The sequence below is a fragment of the Onychostruthus taczanowskii genome, unplaced genomic scaffold, assembly GCF_017590055.1.
Source record: "Onychostruthus taczanowskii isolate IOZ18803 unplaced genomic scaffold, ASM1759005v1 scaffold42, whole genome shotgun sequence".
Lineage (NCBI taxonomy): Eukaryota > Metazoa > Chordata > Aves > Passeriformes > Passeridae > Onychostruthus > Onychostruthus taczanowskii.
Window position 1 is genome coordinate 1,375,118 of NW_024501682.1, and position 14,973 is coordinate 1,390,090.

The following is a 14,973-nucleotide window of genomic DNA, read 5'->3' on the forward strand; positions in this document are numbered from 1 at the left end:
GCTCCTGCATGCTGGAGGCTGCAGCTGTGTGCATGGAGTACTTATGCTAATTTTGCCCAACCTGGGAAAAGATTGGGGGTGGCTTCATCACTGGCACAGAATAACTCTGCTGAACACTCTCATTTGTGCTCAGGGCAGTGATCAGAATTAAACTCTGAGAACTGAATCTATTAATATGAATGGGGAAATAATCAGTTTCTTTTCTACCACATGATTTGGAGATATCTGAGTTTTTCCACTGTGTTTTAAGGTCCTGTTGCCATAGTAGGCATAGAAGTTCTGAACAATGAGCTTCTGTTCAAGGAAGGGACTTGAGGAGTTGCAGAACAGCGATTCAAAAAAGGACACAAAGGCAATTACAGAAGCTGCAGGGAAATGAAATAGTTTTTCTTTTATCACAATGCTTGCCATTTCTGTTTTCTCACTGATGGCACAAGAATAAATGCCAAGAAAAGAAATTTAATCTACATTCAAAGAAATTATTTTTAAAAAGACAGATCAAGCCATATTTTCAATACATGGTGACAGTGTTCTCAAAACCAAGGACTGCTTCATATAAAAATAGTCATGGATTAGACCTACCTGTCTCCTGAATTTTATCTTAAGATCAATATTCTTTAGAACTACTACAACAACTTACATTATTTTTATCTAAAAAGGAAAAAAAATATTCTGGTTTTTATTTACCTGATACTCAGTTCTTTTGGAGGTAAATAATGCACATAACAGGGCAATGCATCTTTAGATTCTCTTTTCTTTTTAATCTTCTGTTACACACTTTTCTAGAGTTAATTTCTGTGCCTGGCAAGCCAAGAGAAATTGCTATTATGGGACCCTTTTACTGCTTGGGAAGACAAAGTTAACAAACTTATAACTTCCAAGTCCTTTCACAGGGAGCCCATTTGCCAAAGAATTACATAATGCTTCGTTTGACTGCAGTGGCTCTTAACAACACATATTTTATAGACTGTAGTGCACTTCCAGGGCCCAGGCCAAAAGATCTTGTTCATCCATTGCTCATTAAAATGTTGAATCTCTAATAGAAACAGGATGGATCATTGCTATAAAACAATGTCAAAATGTACAGAGGTTTGATTCTGGACATATTCCATTTTGCATCACTGAAGGTAAATCTGTTTTGCAAATGCAGGAGGATGAAAATGCCTTTATATTTCTGCCTACTCCCACCTCAGCTTACTGCTGCTGATAGAGAGGCTATTGCAAATGCTGAGGTTTGTCATATAATAACAAAAACCTCCTGGATCTCTGGTGTGGGAATTACAGTAACAATTATCAGCTTCCAATCTGTGTTCTTGTGAATTGATGTGGTGACATATATTTGCATTTCTCTGATAGCAAATAATAGGGCATGCTAATAGCTATTTTAATAACTTAACAATTATTTAAATTAAGGTTAACCTTAATTACATTTCCTATTAAATCCAGGCAGTGATTTCCCCTCCTCCAGTGGAAAGAACTACATGGTGAGGCTTACATGCAAAGAAGGCTCTCTCAAGTTTTCTCACCAGTTCCTGGTGGGGATGACCAGGGTAAGGAAGCTCTGGCTCTTGAGTTCTTGCCTATTTCCTTTGAAATAAAGAAAGCTGAAGAATCAGAAAGCATCAGGATAGGAAGTGTCCTGAAGCAATAATATTTAGCTTTGCTGACCCTCTTTGGCATGAGAACACACTGGATATATCCACCTGACACATCTGATAAAAACAACCCAGGGTCCAAACTCTGCCAAAGAAACTGGATGCGGGCAATCAGCAAGGCTGCAGGAGAGGGCACACCACTATCTCTTTTGTCTGGAAAAAAAGAGACCGCAACACCACATCCACATGTGCAGAAGACACCTCAAAGAACATTATCTCCTAAATGGCATGAGGAAACCAACAAACCCAGAGAATCTCTCTTGCTGAGTGCAGGTCAGGGGGATTTGCTCTTCAGACTCCCTTGCTTATTTTTGTTCAGCAAAGAAGAAACAAAAGCATATGAGTAACCCCAAATTCTCCTTTCATCCCCCCAAAAGATTAAGTGATTCCCTCACATTTTCTGGAGCATCAGCCCTTGTTCTTCTTTACCCTCTAATTAGTTTATTGCTGTTGGATGGCTATGGAAACACAGACATCGCCTATCTCTATTATGTAAGCAAAGGTTTTATTTCAGAAACCTTGAGACACTGAAATCAGAAGCACAGCCATTGTTCATTCTCACTGTTGACTGATTCAATTTAGCTTTAAATGTGTAATTAATTTTACTACTACGGGAAATTAATTATGTTTTTGTTATAATGATCAGTATTAACCTAATTAGTGCCCATGAAAATTCCCAAGCAAAACACTTAATTATATTAGAATTAGGAGGGTAAATATTTTCCTAATGGAAAACTTCCAGTAAAACACTAATGTGCTCAAAGGTTACAAGCCCAAGAAAAATGAAGCATTTGTAAAATGCCATCCATAATAAGATTCTGATTGTTAACTCTGCTACACAAGGTAATAGTGTTTGTAATATGATGTTAGAAACATACCCATACATCATGAGTAAGCTATGCAACACTTAAATGGATGCTTTTAAGATTCAGTTCACCAGATATAGCAGAAAGAATTTCCAATAATCTCTTTCTCTAGCTCCCAGACAGAAGTGGTGCCCTGTTCCTATCCCTATGGCCACAGAAAACTGTTTTGGGAACAGGAGAAAAATCCTTCCCTCAACTTCTTGTCCTTCATGTGCAATCTTTTTTCTGCTTATAACCCCTGGGTATCCACTTCCAGCCCTGCTCCTGCTCATTTCTCTGTTTTCCACTCTTCACATTTTCTGTAACATTTTTATGCACAGCATTTTCATAACTCAGAAAGGAGCTCCTGAAGCCTGGAAAACACAGGCAAGAGATGCAGCTTGGGTGGGAAAGAATGCCACCACCAAATCACGAGGCAACTGTTCTTTCAATTAAAGGACAATCTCTGAGGAAACAGCATTATCTTCTGTCCTCCAAAAGGAGACAGAAGACAAAGGAGACATATGGCCCTTCTAACTTAAGCTTATAAAGGATTTGCATTACAGTGTCCACAGAACACATCTGAACTCCATCTTTTTTTATTTTAAAAAAGTTATACCTGGCTATGTTACCTCACGCAGTCTTTCTTGTAATTAAGGGACAGCAAGTAACCAAAAGAATAATTTCAGTTCCCCTGGTATCACATAGTTATTCATAACTCAATCTGACCCTCCTTTCTTTTACTTTATTACAAAAAGCTTTCTTGTACACACTTACCTTGTTGCAAGCACTGTCCCAGATTTAAGCCACTTTGTAACATAGGGAACATATTTGTCAATGTGATCCCCACAGGCCACCTAACGTTACAATTAAAGTATTTATTTAAGATAAAAGCTTTGTATTGAATTAGAAATCGATCTTCCACTTGACCTGATAGTAATGTTTTATGTATTCATGTACAGGTCTCTTCAGAAACCTCTTCCATTAGTGTGCTGGCCAGAGTGAGTCACTGAATCATTCCTATACATGCAGAATTAATACTTGGAAATATAATTCCCTGCATTTGTGGGACTCAGAGTGACTGGAGCAGGCACCAATTCTCTTGTCACCTCCAAGCTCTTGGTTAAACAATTTATCTCACCTACCAACTGTATACGAACAGTGCCAGGAATTTATCAGGTTGGTGTTATGCCCTATCAATTATGCATTGCTTACAAGCATAATACAGTTCATGAAGTCTAAAACACAAACGAGAAAAATAGAGACATTGTTCCTCCAGAGCTGCATCATGCCATTTATGCACAAGACAGAAGATATTCAGGCAAATCCCTCTCTTTCCTTGCAACTTTTTCCCTTTTGATCTTATCCTATATGTTTTAAGCCAAATTATGTGCTAAAACCACAGGAACCAAGAATCCACTAAAGAATCATTGGAGGTGAGATCCTACAGAGATGCTAGCTCCAGTAAACTGATGGATTATCTTATGAAAGAATTTCTGAGAGAGATTTTTAGTTTCCTATTTCTTTACATCTACATTATCTGTGTTACATATGCATTTGTGCCTGAGCTGCCATATCAGCTGCTTCTCCCAGAGTTACTGAAGGTATGCACACATATGTAAATATATATATATATATGTGTGTATGCGTGTATTCATTAATAGATGGCTGTTTTCCAGCATAAGCCATGGGCTCTTTGCTGTTTTGTCTTTTGCTCATCACCTGCACATTGTGACAGGATATCATGGATGGTAATATTAATGACAGAACTGTCCCAGGCTTACCAGATCTATAGTAAATGCTTTACAGAGAGAAGGAAATAAACAAGTCTTAAAATAATATTCCAGTATGGATTATGGGGAACATCTTAAAAATCTGTATTAGCTTTCAATATCCCAATTTGCCCTGCAAAAGATACCTTTTTCTGGAGACTTGTATTGCACTAATCTCTACATACATGGAGTATGTTTCAGTAATCTTTAGGTACTAATGGCTGAAATACATGCTCTGGAAATCAATTTACCCTGACACAGAAAGTCTGCCTTGATTTGTTTCAAACATGCAGAACACAGAAAGCTGCAGGCAATTCATTCACACAATAAATATGTTTGCTATCCTGGTGGCTTTTTAAAAATCAGCAGGTTAGGTCTTTAATAGTTTTTAAAACTGATTATGATGAGAAATACAGTAAGACCAACTTTTTTGACTGATGGAGTTTTATTCATGGAAAGCTTTTATTGTTATATGTTTATTTTGAAGCTACTGACATGAAATGTTATAAGTACTATGTATGACTGAATTAAAATTTCATTTTAGATAGTGCCAATCCCCAAAACCTCAGCCTGTCTGCTTCAATCACACTCTACACGTTCAACCATCCATTTGGCACTGGCACAGCATTTATATCAGGTCTCATATACAGATGTAAAATAATCCTCTGAATTCACGTAAGAAAATGGTTTTATGTTTGTGGCACAACTTATACAATTGATTGAGACTGCACTGAAGATATTCACAATAAACTCATAATTACACCTTGAAAAAGTAATTATATATTATCAATTTTGGTGTTATTTATCATTATGAAACATTCCTCACTTCATTTTCCACAGCCACAAAACCCCTTAATGTCTAGCCGTTAATTATTTTGATTCAATGTGTATGTCCAAAAAGGGATGAGCACCACAGGAATAATTAAAGCACAACAGAAAATGGGAGGGCTAAAGGCAGTACTGAGCAGAACAAACACAAAGCATAACTATGATGTGGGACCTGACCTACCACCTTTCATCAAACAAGTTTTCCAGAAAAAAACAGGGTTAATACAATGAATGTAGCATGGCCTCAAAAGGACATCGGTGTGTCCACTCTGATGTGAAAATAGACCTCTGCTTGCTACTGAACACAAGTTGAGCATGAATATGCAAAGGGAGCCTTCTGTTACCCTGCTAGCAGAGAGGGAATGAATGGAGACATGTAAAGTACACTGGCAGGATATTTTTGGACCCCTCCAGATCACTACTTGTTTTCTTTTTCAATGCCATTTGTAATGACAGTAACTTAAAACATCTCTAAATTATTCAGAGAGACTAGGCCTTCATGCAGCTGACAAACAACTAGGGAGCATTAAGTTTACCTTTGGAGGCTTTCCATAGTTCTCCAGTGAGGTGTCTGGCAGGGCTGGATCACCAGGACCTGCTTCTCTTCTTGTGCGGTTTCTGGGCAAATTCAGAGAGGAAGCTGGATGCTTCTTTCCTGCATAGAGATAGTTTGAAAACTAGTTTTGTACAGCACAGATTAAACAGCAATGAAGATTTCTATTTCTAACTGTAAAAAAAAAAAGGAGCACTTGCCAATGCCAAAGAAAGGCAACAAGTTGAAGATGGTTTTGAATGTTTTTGTTCTTTCCTCCAGATAGGAAGAGTAGCTTTTAAAATCCATTCCAATGTTATTTGGAACAAACCCAAAGAAATATAATGGTATATATAAATTCACCTTTGAGTCAGCATTTCGTGTTTCAGCACTTCTAGTCACAGCATCTTTCAGAACAGTACATCATCCATATGCTTCATGCACATCATTTACCTTCTCAGTAAATCAGAAGACGGACGCTAAAATCCACAAAGCAACCTTAAAAATTCCCCTGTTTTTAAGCAGGTTTTATCGATATTGATGACTGAGCATCTTTTGTAATGGCAGATGGCAACTTATCCCTTATATTTCAGACAAACAAGCAACTGGAAATAAGAAAGGGATTATCACACAAGGAACTTTTGCAGCAGTTAACAGTAATATTCCAAACTAATGTTGAAAAAAACCATATGCAGATACAATAAAGGAGAAAAAACTTCTTTTCACTATAATTTGAAGAAGTATGAGATAGATATAAAAGCATCACATGGGTCCCAATCTCATAAGAACCTCAAAATTATGCCCTTGTTTTAAGGAAAATGGATGGTGTTGGGTAGATATTTTTTTTTTTTGGTTTGGTTGGGGATTTTTGCCACTGAGAAATAATCTCAGCATCAAGCTTCCAATAAAACAGATTTACTTAGCTAAAGGAAAACAGTCAGGAATCATTATGAGTGTACACAGTAACTGGTGTCTTTGTGAGCTCTTTTATCGACCTCATCCTTTGAACTTTTCTTTAGATAAATTCTTCAGATTAAGGGAGCAAAACTGACACAGCTTGCTAAATGTCATGTGGTGCATTATAATGCTTCTTTACTTCTGTACACTCAAGTAGCAAATTTATATGGGGTTTAGGTTCGTTGCTGCCATTTTGCCTGTTTGGACTATTATCCACACATATCAATAATGTTTAATAACAGTTGTTCCTTGTCTTTGGGACAAGACATTGAGTCCTAAACCACCTTCTCATCCCACTAGTATGATGATCCCTCTCTCTTATTATAACAGCATGGTTAATAGACAGAGCAAAATTAAGAGAGCACAGAGATATTTACACCTAGAGCTTGATAAGAATGTTTTGCTATGTAATTCTGTCTGTTTGCTGGGGTTTTGTTACAAAATTGAGGTGAGCATCACCAGCCAACTTTGAGTGTGTTAATCCTGCCCTCTGACTTTCAAATAGATTTGCATATCCACTGCCCTCCCAGACCTTCAGAATCACAGCTTTAATATCATAAACATATTTTTCCAAAAGTATTCTTACTCAAAAATCATTTGCTTCATACTCACAGCCTGTCCTTTTCACTGTCTGTATCTAAGCACCTTGGTATAAATCTGACCACTTCTGTTCATATTTTATGGACAGCCAATTTTCAAACCTTCTAGAGGTCAAGAAGGAAAGAGAATTTGCTGTGTTTCTAAACAATCCCTCTGATGAAGGTTGTAAATATTAATAACTAGGTGAAGAGCTATACCTGTTCTTGTTGAGGGTTCTGAATGTAATTGGATTTCTCCCTTCCATTAGGCTAGGGAGAAAATTAACCCCATAATTCATCTGGGGAATAAGAACTTTAGGAACACTGTGAGTTTGCTGCTTGTGACTGAGCTAAAAGGATGCCAGCTTTGAAACATTTGTACTTGTCTAGTCCGGACTTCCTTATTTGACTTTGAGTTTCTACATTAAGCAAATATGTTTTTCAAGGTGCATTTTATAAATTAAAAAGGTAAATGAATGTGAGGTATGTGATCGAAATCAATTTATCTTGCATCTTGAAATGTAGCTGTGACTCTCAATAATTGAGTAAGGCAGGGTCTTCATCATATCATTCCTTCAAGTTCAAGCACAAGGAGGGCATAAATTATCAATGATTCCAACCTCCTGGCCTGGTTATATTAAAAAGTTACTTAAAAATAATAATAACATTAATTACTCAAAAACCCTAAAATCATGCATTTATTAAGCTATGTAGTATTTTGTAAGATAAACAGAAGTATACTGGAATAACTTCTCACAGCAGTGGAATTTAGACATTTAGGACAGGAATCACAGAGCATAATTTCCAAATAAATGTTCACCCAGAATTGTGGGAGGCAGAAGATGTCTTCAGGAATAGCACCCAGTCTTTACACCATGGTCCTGAGCAGCAAATGGTTCTGCAGATTTTAGGAGACAAATGAGCCTCAAGCTCAAGAGTTGCAGAGTAGAAGGTGCCATCTATCCCTCTGCACTAAGGGCAGAAGTTTCTTCCTTCCCAGTGCATATTTGTAAGCACATGATTTCTCTTTTTTTTTTTTTTTTACTTTTAGTTGACATTCTACTTTCTCACAATACAAATATTTTGTGTTCAGAAATAACAGCAGTTAACTGGAGCATTTGTATTAAAATGTCTTCCAGAGAACTTTATGTAAATAAACTGGATTGTTTTACTATCACTTTTGAACATTTGTTCTCTGAAGAAGCAAAAGAACATCAAGAAATTTGATTTCCAAGTGTAATCTCTGAGGGGACCTAGATTAGCAATTAGCAATTCTTGTATAGTTTGGGTTTGCAGCACTTTGACACAGACATATTAAACTCCTCTTCAGATGGAGTGAGAGTGTGCATCCTCTCCAGCTGCCCCAGGAGCACTCCTGCTCTTTCTTCACTGTGTCAGCTCACCCAAGCACAGGTTATGAACTGGTCAATTTTACCATGATGGTTCTCAAACACGAAATTTTAATTCTTACCTAACTGATTTCATGGCAAAACAAGAAAATGGGATTTACCCATTTTGTGGGATTCTTCCTGGATTTTTAAGACACTAGAGCCTGCAGCCCTAGGGACACCCAGAAGACTACTCTAGAGACAGCAATAACACCTAGATAGTGGAGGTACCCCACCATCCAAAGCCTCAGACCCCCAAACCTGTGAGGTACTACAGCAGCTTCTCCCCTACAGCCTAGTGGCTACACAGCAGCCAAAGATGCACAAAGAGGGCCAAAGCTCTCTTTTTCATCAGCACTAACATTTTAGAGAACAGTGATTTCTTAGTGGGACAAGTTCTCGCATTTTTATTCACAGAAAGTCTCCAAAAACCCAGAATAGACAGCAGGACTTAGAGAGGAGGATGAGTAATTCAGTGGGTTGTGTTTAGTAAGTGAATAATGATATCCTTGCTTAGAGAAGCATGTTTCCTATGTTTGTTCCTCATCTGAGGGCAAACTGCCTGCAATTGTTGTTATTGTGCCATTGGAGAGCAGGGGGACAGGAAGCAGTAGAGTTGATAAGATTAACTAATTAGACTTCTAGTGGACATGCAAACAAACTCTGAAGGCAAAGAGCTGCTCAGGCACACATGGTGACTGAAAATCAGGCTTCAGCCGTCCCACTAGTCGTGGCTTCCAAGACCACACCTGTTGGCCTGGACACTGATCTGTGCTCCATATTAAGCCACAGTGCTGCTTGACTGGGTCCCAAACTGGGTATGATATGTTGCTGGGCAACTGAAATTCATTTAGCAGAATTTAATTTCCTTTATATTACTTTTACTCTGTAACATACAGGGCTGAGAAACAAATTCAAACACTGTGCTACCAGGAAACGATTTGATTTCTGTTAAACTTTGTTTTGGAGTAAGCATAAAAAACAACCAGAAGAAAGAAAGGAGGGAGGGAGGTGCAATATAGACCAACATTTTGACCTAGCTTTAAGTTACAGTGAAGCAATAGAATGTCACAGTATGCTAATTATTTAATCAACCCACATCTTCTCTGCTGTTCATGTATTATTCTGACTACCAATCGAACACCATCTGCCCTCACAGAAAAATGTTCCTGCAACATAAAGAATATTTAGCTGGCAAGAAACTATCACCATGTTCACACTACAAAGTCTTGAACCTGAGAAAGCTTGAGGAACTTTGGGTATTCAAAAAAATCTCCTGCTCTCTCTCAGCCTTCTTCTGGAGAAATGGATGACTTCCATTTGAATTTCAAATAATAAAAAAGTTTCATTAATGGATAGGAAGCCTAACATTGGAATCCAGCATTCCTTTTAATGAAAAATTTCTGTCACTTGGAGAAGCGTGGGAAGCAACAGAGAGGAGAGGGAGAGAGGAGGAGGGGAGGCAGCTCCAGCTCCTCTCATCCTCTCCACTCCAGCAGCATTTCCCCCTGGGATCTTGGGCTGGTTCCTGGTCTCTGGGCTGGCCCTGGATAGACTCAGTCTGGAACCCAGTGCTCTTCTCCCCGTCAGGAACACTTTGGCGACCTGCTTCTTAACTCTGGGAAAAGGACCCTCTCACTTCATTAATTCTCACCCTTTACTGGACAGCAAATCCTCTCAGGGTATGCATTTTATAAGGTAAAGAGATAATTTCTGTCTCAAACAGGGAGACAATGGGCTTTGTCCATGATAGCCTGGTAAAATACTACAGGGAAAGGATTTTGGAAAGGTTGTTTAGTAAATGTGGATTCTAAGGGGATGTTTACCTTGAACAGATAAAATTAAGTGTGAAACATTGCAAAGTGTATTGAATAACATAAAATCTATGCCAAAGGAGGACAGTATTGCTTACATTTTAATTTTTAACTACTAAAATAGATATACAATCGTGACATTTTATCCTAAATTGTTCCAGTTGGAAGTGCAGCACAGTTGGTCTCTTCATTCTTTTCCAATCAACTGCTGCCTATTAAGGAATCCCAAATAGGTACAAGGGTTTCATGTGCTATGACAAATACCAAGCACATAGGCAGCCAAAATGTCTTTGAGTGCTGTTTAGATGCAGTTCCTGGAAGCAGTCCCACCATCTTTAGTTAATAGACGACTTAGCAGGCTGATGTTGAATCACTCCCTCACACCCTTCTGTCTCACAGCCTGGTATGGAGAACATAAGTCCACACCTCACCTGCCAGAGCAGCCCACAGCTTTAGAGCAATGTTCCCTATACCAGTGAAGAGCCATTAATAAAGCATGGATGGATCCAGATACCAGAATTTTAAAAATGGGCCACAGAACAACAAAAAAAAAAAAAGGGCCCCGACGTCTCTGTTCATACCAGAATTTAAAAAATGGGCCACAGAACAACAACAAAAAAAAGGGCCCCGACGTCTCTGTTGTCCTTGCTCTGAATTCCTTGGAGCAGGCCCAAGGATTTCCAGTGGGACTGGAATTTGGCCCAGTGTGCCACACTCCCATAAAACACAACTGTCTATTGGTTAAACAATGCCAAGCATGTCTCAGCCAGATGCCTGTTTACTGACTACTGAGAGAGAAAAGAAGCTCTCAGATGCTGTTGCTTGGCTTTGCAGGATGTAGGACATTAATTATGTACAAATGAAATGATCACAAAACAGAGATGAGCCACATAACTTGGTTTGGCTGCAATTCCTGCTATATGAAAAAAAAAAGACTGCACAGGGCTTGATGAACATTCCGTCTGAATTAAAAAAGAAATTATTTTGTTATCTATTTGCTTAAGATAGTTCTTTGCTTTCTTCTGCTATAAGGGATAATGGACCATAAAATTGGCAAAATTATTGTCAATTTAGCACAAACAATTTCTGCAGTAAAAAAAGAATCCTGGTTCATTTTCCCAAGAAAACAGTGTTGTGCTAAAAATGTCTTTCCTTTCCTAGAAACAGAGAAGTCCAGCAATATGAGATGGCATCCAGCAGGAAATCAGAGCTGAAGGAATTGTGGCAGGATTACCTTAAAGCATGGCTTTCCCTGGGACTTCCCCTGCCTGACTCAATCCAGAGCCCAAGTATTGCAGGTGCCCTTTAAGGGCTGGGGCAGAGGAGGCAGAGTCTGCTGGTACCCCCAGGGCCTTGACCACACTCCCATTTCAACCCCCACCCCAATGCTATTTGTCCCATTCCCTGGCACCGATATTCAGTTTTTCTTCCTGCAGCAATGGCAGCAGCACTTTTGCTTCTATTTATGCCAAGAAGGCAGCAAAGGTCACACAAAAACCACCTTCTTGAGCAAGGAGTTCCTCTGCCTTTGTACCATCTCCATTAAAATGTTCCTCCTAATTTTGAACTTTAATTTCCCTGGTTTTTACCCTATTCACCATAAAGAGCAGATGTTCCTGCTCTCCAAATAAGCTTTTGTGCATTTGAGGACTGAAGTGTTTCACCTCTCAGTCTCTCCTTTTGTTTTTCAGTGTTCCCTGGACTAATTGGCCATACCTGCTCTGAATGCAGTGACCCAGATTAGATAAATACTCTACTAGCTGGTGGTTGTGAATGAATGTTTTTGAATATACTCCTATAAAGTTAAAGAAATCCAAAATATTTTTTTATCAGTATCCTTATAGTGCAGACTCCTGTTTAGCACGTGACAACACCACCTTGTGTTTTTGCAGATCTTTTGGTTAAGCATCATATTTTATTACCCTGTGTTGTGCATTTGTTTATTTCAGCCCGAGACCATGATCTTGATCTTGTCTTAGTTGAATTTCTTTTTTTTTTCCTTTTCTTTACAGGCCATTTTTTCCTATTTGTTGATAACATCTGGCATTCAAACCCTGCCCTTTACAGATCCTGAATCTTCTAATCATTTGCAGATGTAATAAGCACAGGCCTTTGCCCGTCAGTGGCTATTAACAAACCCATTAAAAGACCTGCTCCAGAGCAGACAATGATGGAAAGCTTGTGATGTAATGTCTGCTGCCACTGCTGCCTTCCAGAGATGCTTCTCACTCAACTGGGCATCAGCTCAGGCCTTTCAGTGTTTTCCTAGCTTTCTTAACCGGAATGTTGTACTGCACTGCCAGAGCCCTGAAAATCAAGATAAAGCACATCTATGGTTTCTTCTCTGTCCACTCTTTTCTAGAACAAAATGAGCTTGGTCTGATGTAGTTTCTTTCTTTCTTTCTTTTTTTTCTTTGTTGTTATTTTTAGATCAGTCAGTTCTCTGGCAAGTGCTTTCAGGCTGTTTTGGGAATTCATCCTAAAAGTTTTGAGCTGGTGCCAAGGCTTTAAAATTCCCTAACTTTGCCCTACTCCCCACAGATACTCTTAAAAACAGGCGCTGTCCTGGCTTTTCCCCAGTCTGCTGGTATCTTGCCTGTCCACAACTGTTAAGAGAAATCCTGCATCACATCTCTGTGTATTATTCAGACATGCAGTACACCAGGCCTACTTAAGCTTTAAATATTCTGCTTAAGTCTCTGCTTGCACTTTCCCTGCCCTAAACTCATCTTACCCTTTTGCCACCAGCATTAACTCCATAAGCGTCTGCTCTCTGCAGCTCTCTTTCAGTGAGCACAAACACAGAACAAGCATCAAACACCCAATTCCTGAGGGTTATCTGTACATAGCACTTCTTTTCCATGAGGAAACAGGAACAGGTCAAATTTTTTCCGGGCTTCCTACTAATGGCATAATGTTTTTTTCTTGGTAGCCTTTACAGGAGATGAAATATGACCTCCAGAAGACACTTGAAAACCTTCATGAGAGCTGGTTTCAAGGGATGCTGTTTCTAGAACACCTTCAGCTCAAGAAATCAGCATATGGAGATGGACAGAACAAGGGAAGAGCAAAACAAACCTTTAAAACTCAGATGCTGCTGAGCACCTCCCTCTCATCAAATGCATGCCAGAAGTCAGAAAAGAAGGTGCTTGGTGTAGCCATTCCCCTGATGCCAAGACACTGACCAGAGGTAAAAAAATTCTCTGGGGTACGTAGTCTGAGCCACAAGAAAATATGAAAGAGTTTGTTTTAAAGATAGTAGAAGGGAAAGAAAAAAGCAAACCCACGCCCCCCCTTTCTTGAACTTTCCTTAATGACAGCGAGATGTTTCTCTCCCAGCAAAAGCTGACTGCTACTCCTGCCACGCCTGATGTCAGCTGGAGGAACAGATGGCTCAAAGGTTCATTTCAAACTGTTCATTCAGCCAAACAGCACAAATTGCATTAATTGCCTCACAGTACGAGCAGGGAATGGAGCGCTCTGCATGTCCTCGCGCTGAATGACTGGGACTCCTCATCGCCATTCCCATTTGACAGGTCAGCCAGGAACTTATCTGCACACTGGGAAAGCTGGGAATAGAGGGAGCACAGCACAAGTATGCCTCAGTTACTCTGCAGGTAACAGAAGATGCCCAAAGGCTGACAAAGCCTTTGAAGTGGCTTTGGAACGGGTTCCTCAGCACAGTGCCACTTGCTGAAGGTGTCATTTCTTAACATGAGAATGGCCTCTGCATCCAAGAAATACATATTTGGTTTGTTTCTATAACCTGGGAGCCTTGTATCGGTTTAATTTACTACTACACACGTGCACAAGCACCTGAAAAGTTCATAGTGAAGGTGAGTCCATGTAAAAAGCTCTCCTTTAGGTTTAGATTGCTCTAAGCTTTGCCAATAAATTATTTGTTAGATGCTCTATAACCTGCTGAAAAGTCCTGGCCCCTTGCTTACCACTTGCAAGTGAACTGTGTTAGCATTTTGGCTGCTGAAGGCACTATTTTTTTGCTGCTTTTTTAGGGAAAAAGATTGAAAAATTGCCACACAAGACCAGAAGTTTAAGGATACAGTTCCCACAATATGATCACTGAATATATTTTCTTTATTTCCACAACTTTAGTAAAATACAATACCAGGAAAAGACTAACTTTACTCTTCTCAAGAGGCTATTGAGGTTCCTGCTACAAAACATCCACATAAATCCTGATGCTCTTTCCTTTTCTGTTTTAGAAGGGCAAAACCACTAGCATTCCACCACTACAGGCAAAACATATGTACCATACCAATGTGCATTGCTAAATTCTGCTTGAGCCTCTCCTCCAAGGAAAAAAAAATGAAAAGACTAGGGGGAAATTAAAAATAAAAAGCAACACATGTGCAAACCCAGACCTACAGTGACCTGTTGTGGTGCACCTCTCCCTAAACTGGCAGCAGATGTGTTTATCGTGAATGGGTAACACCTGAAAGGCGACTCCTGCTTTACCTCTCCTGCTTGGTGGATTCTCTGCACCTTCCTTCACTGCTTGTCCTGTGCTGGCCTCAGACCTCACAGGTTTCTACAGGAGAGAGACTCTTCACTGTTTTTCCTCCCTTAAGAAAAGGGAAAGGATA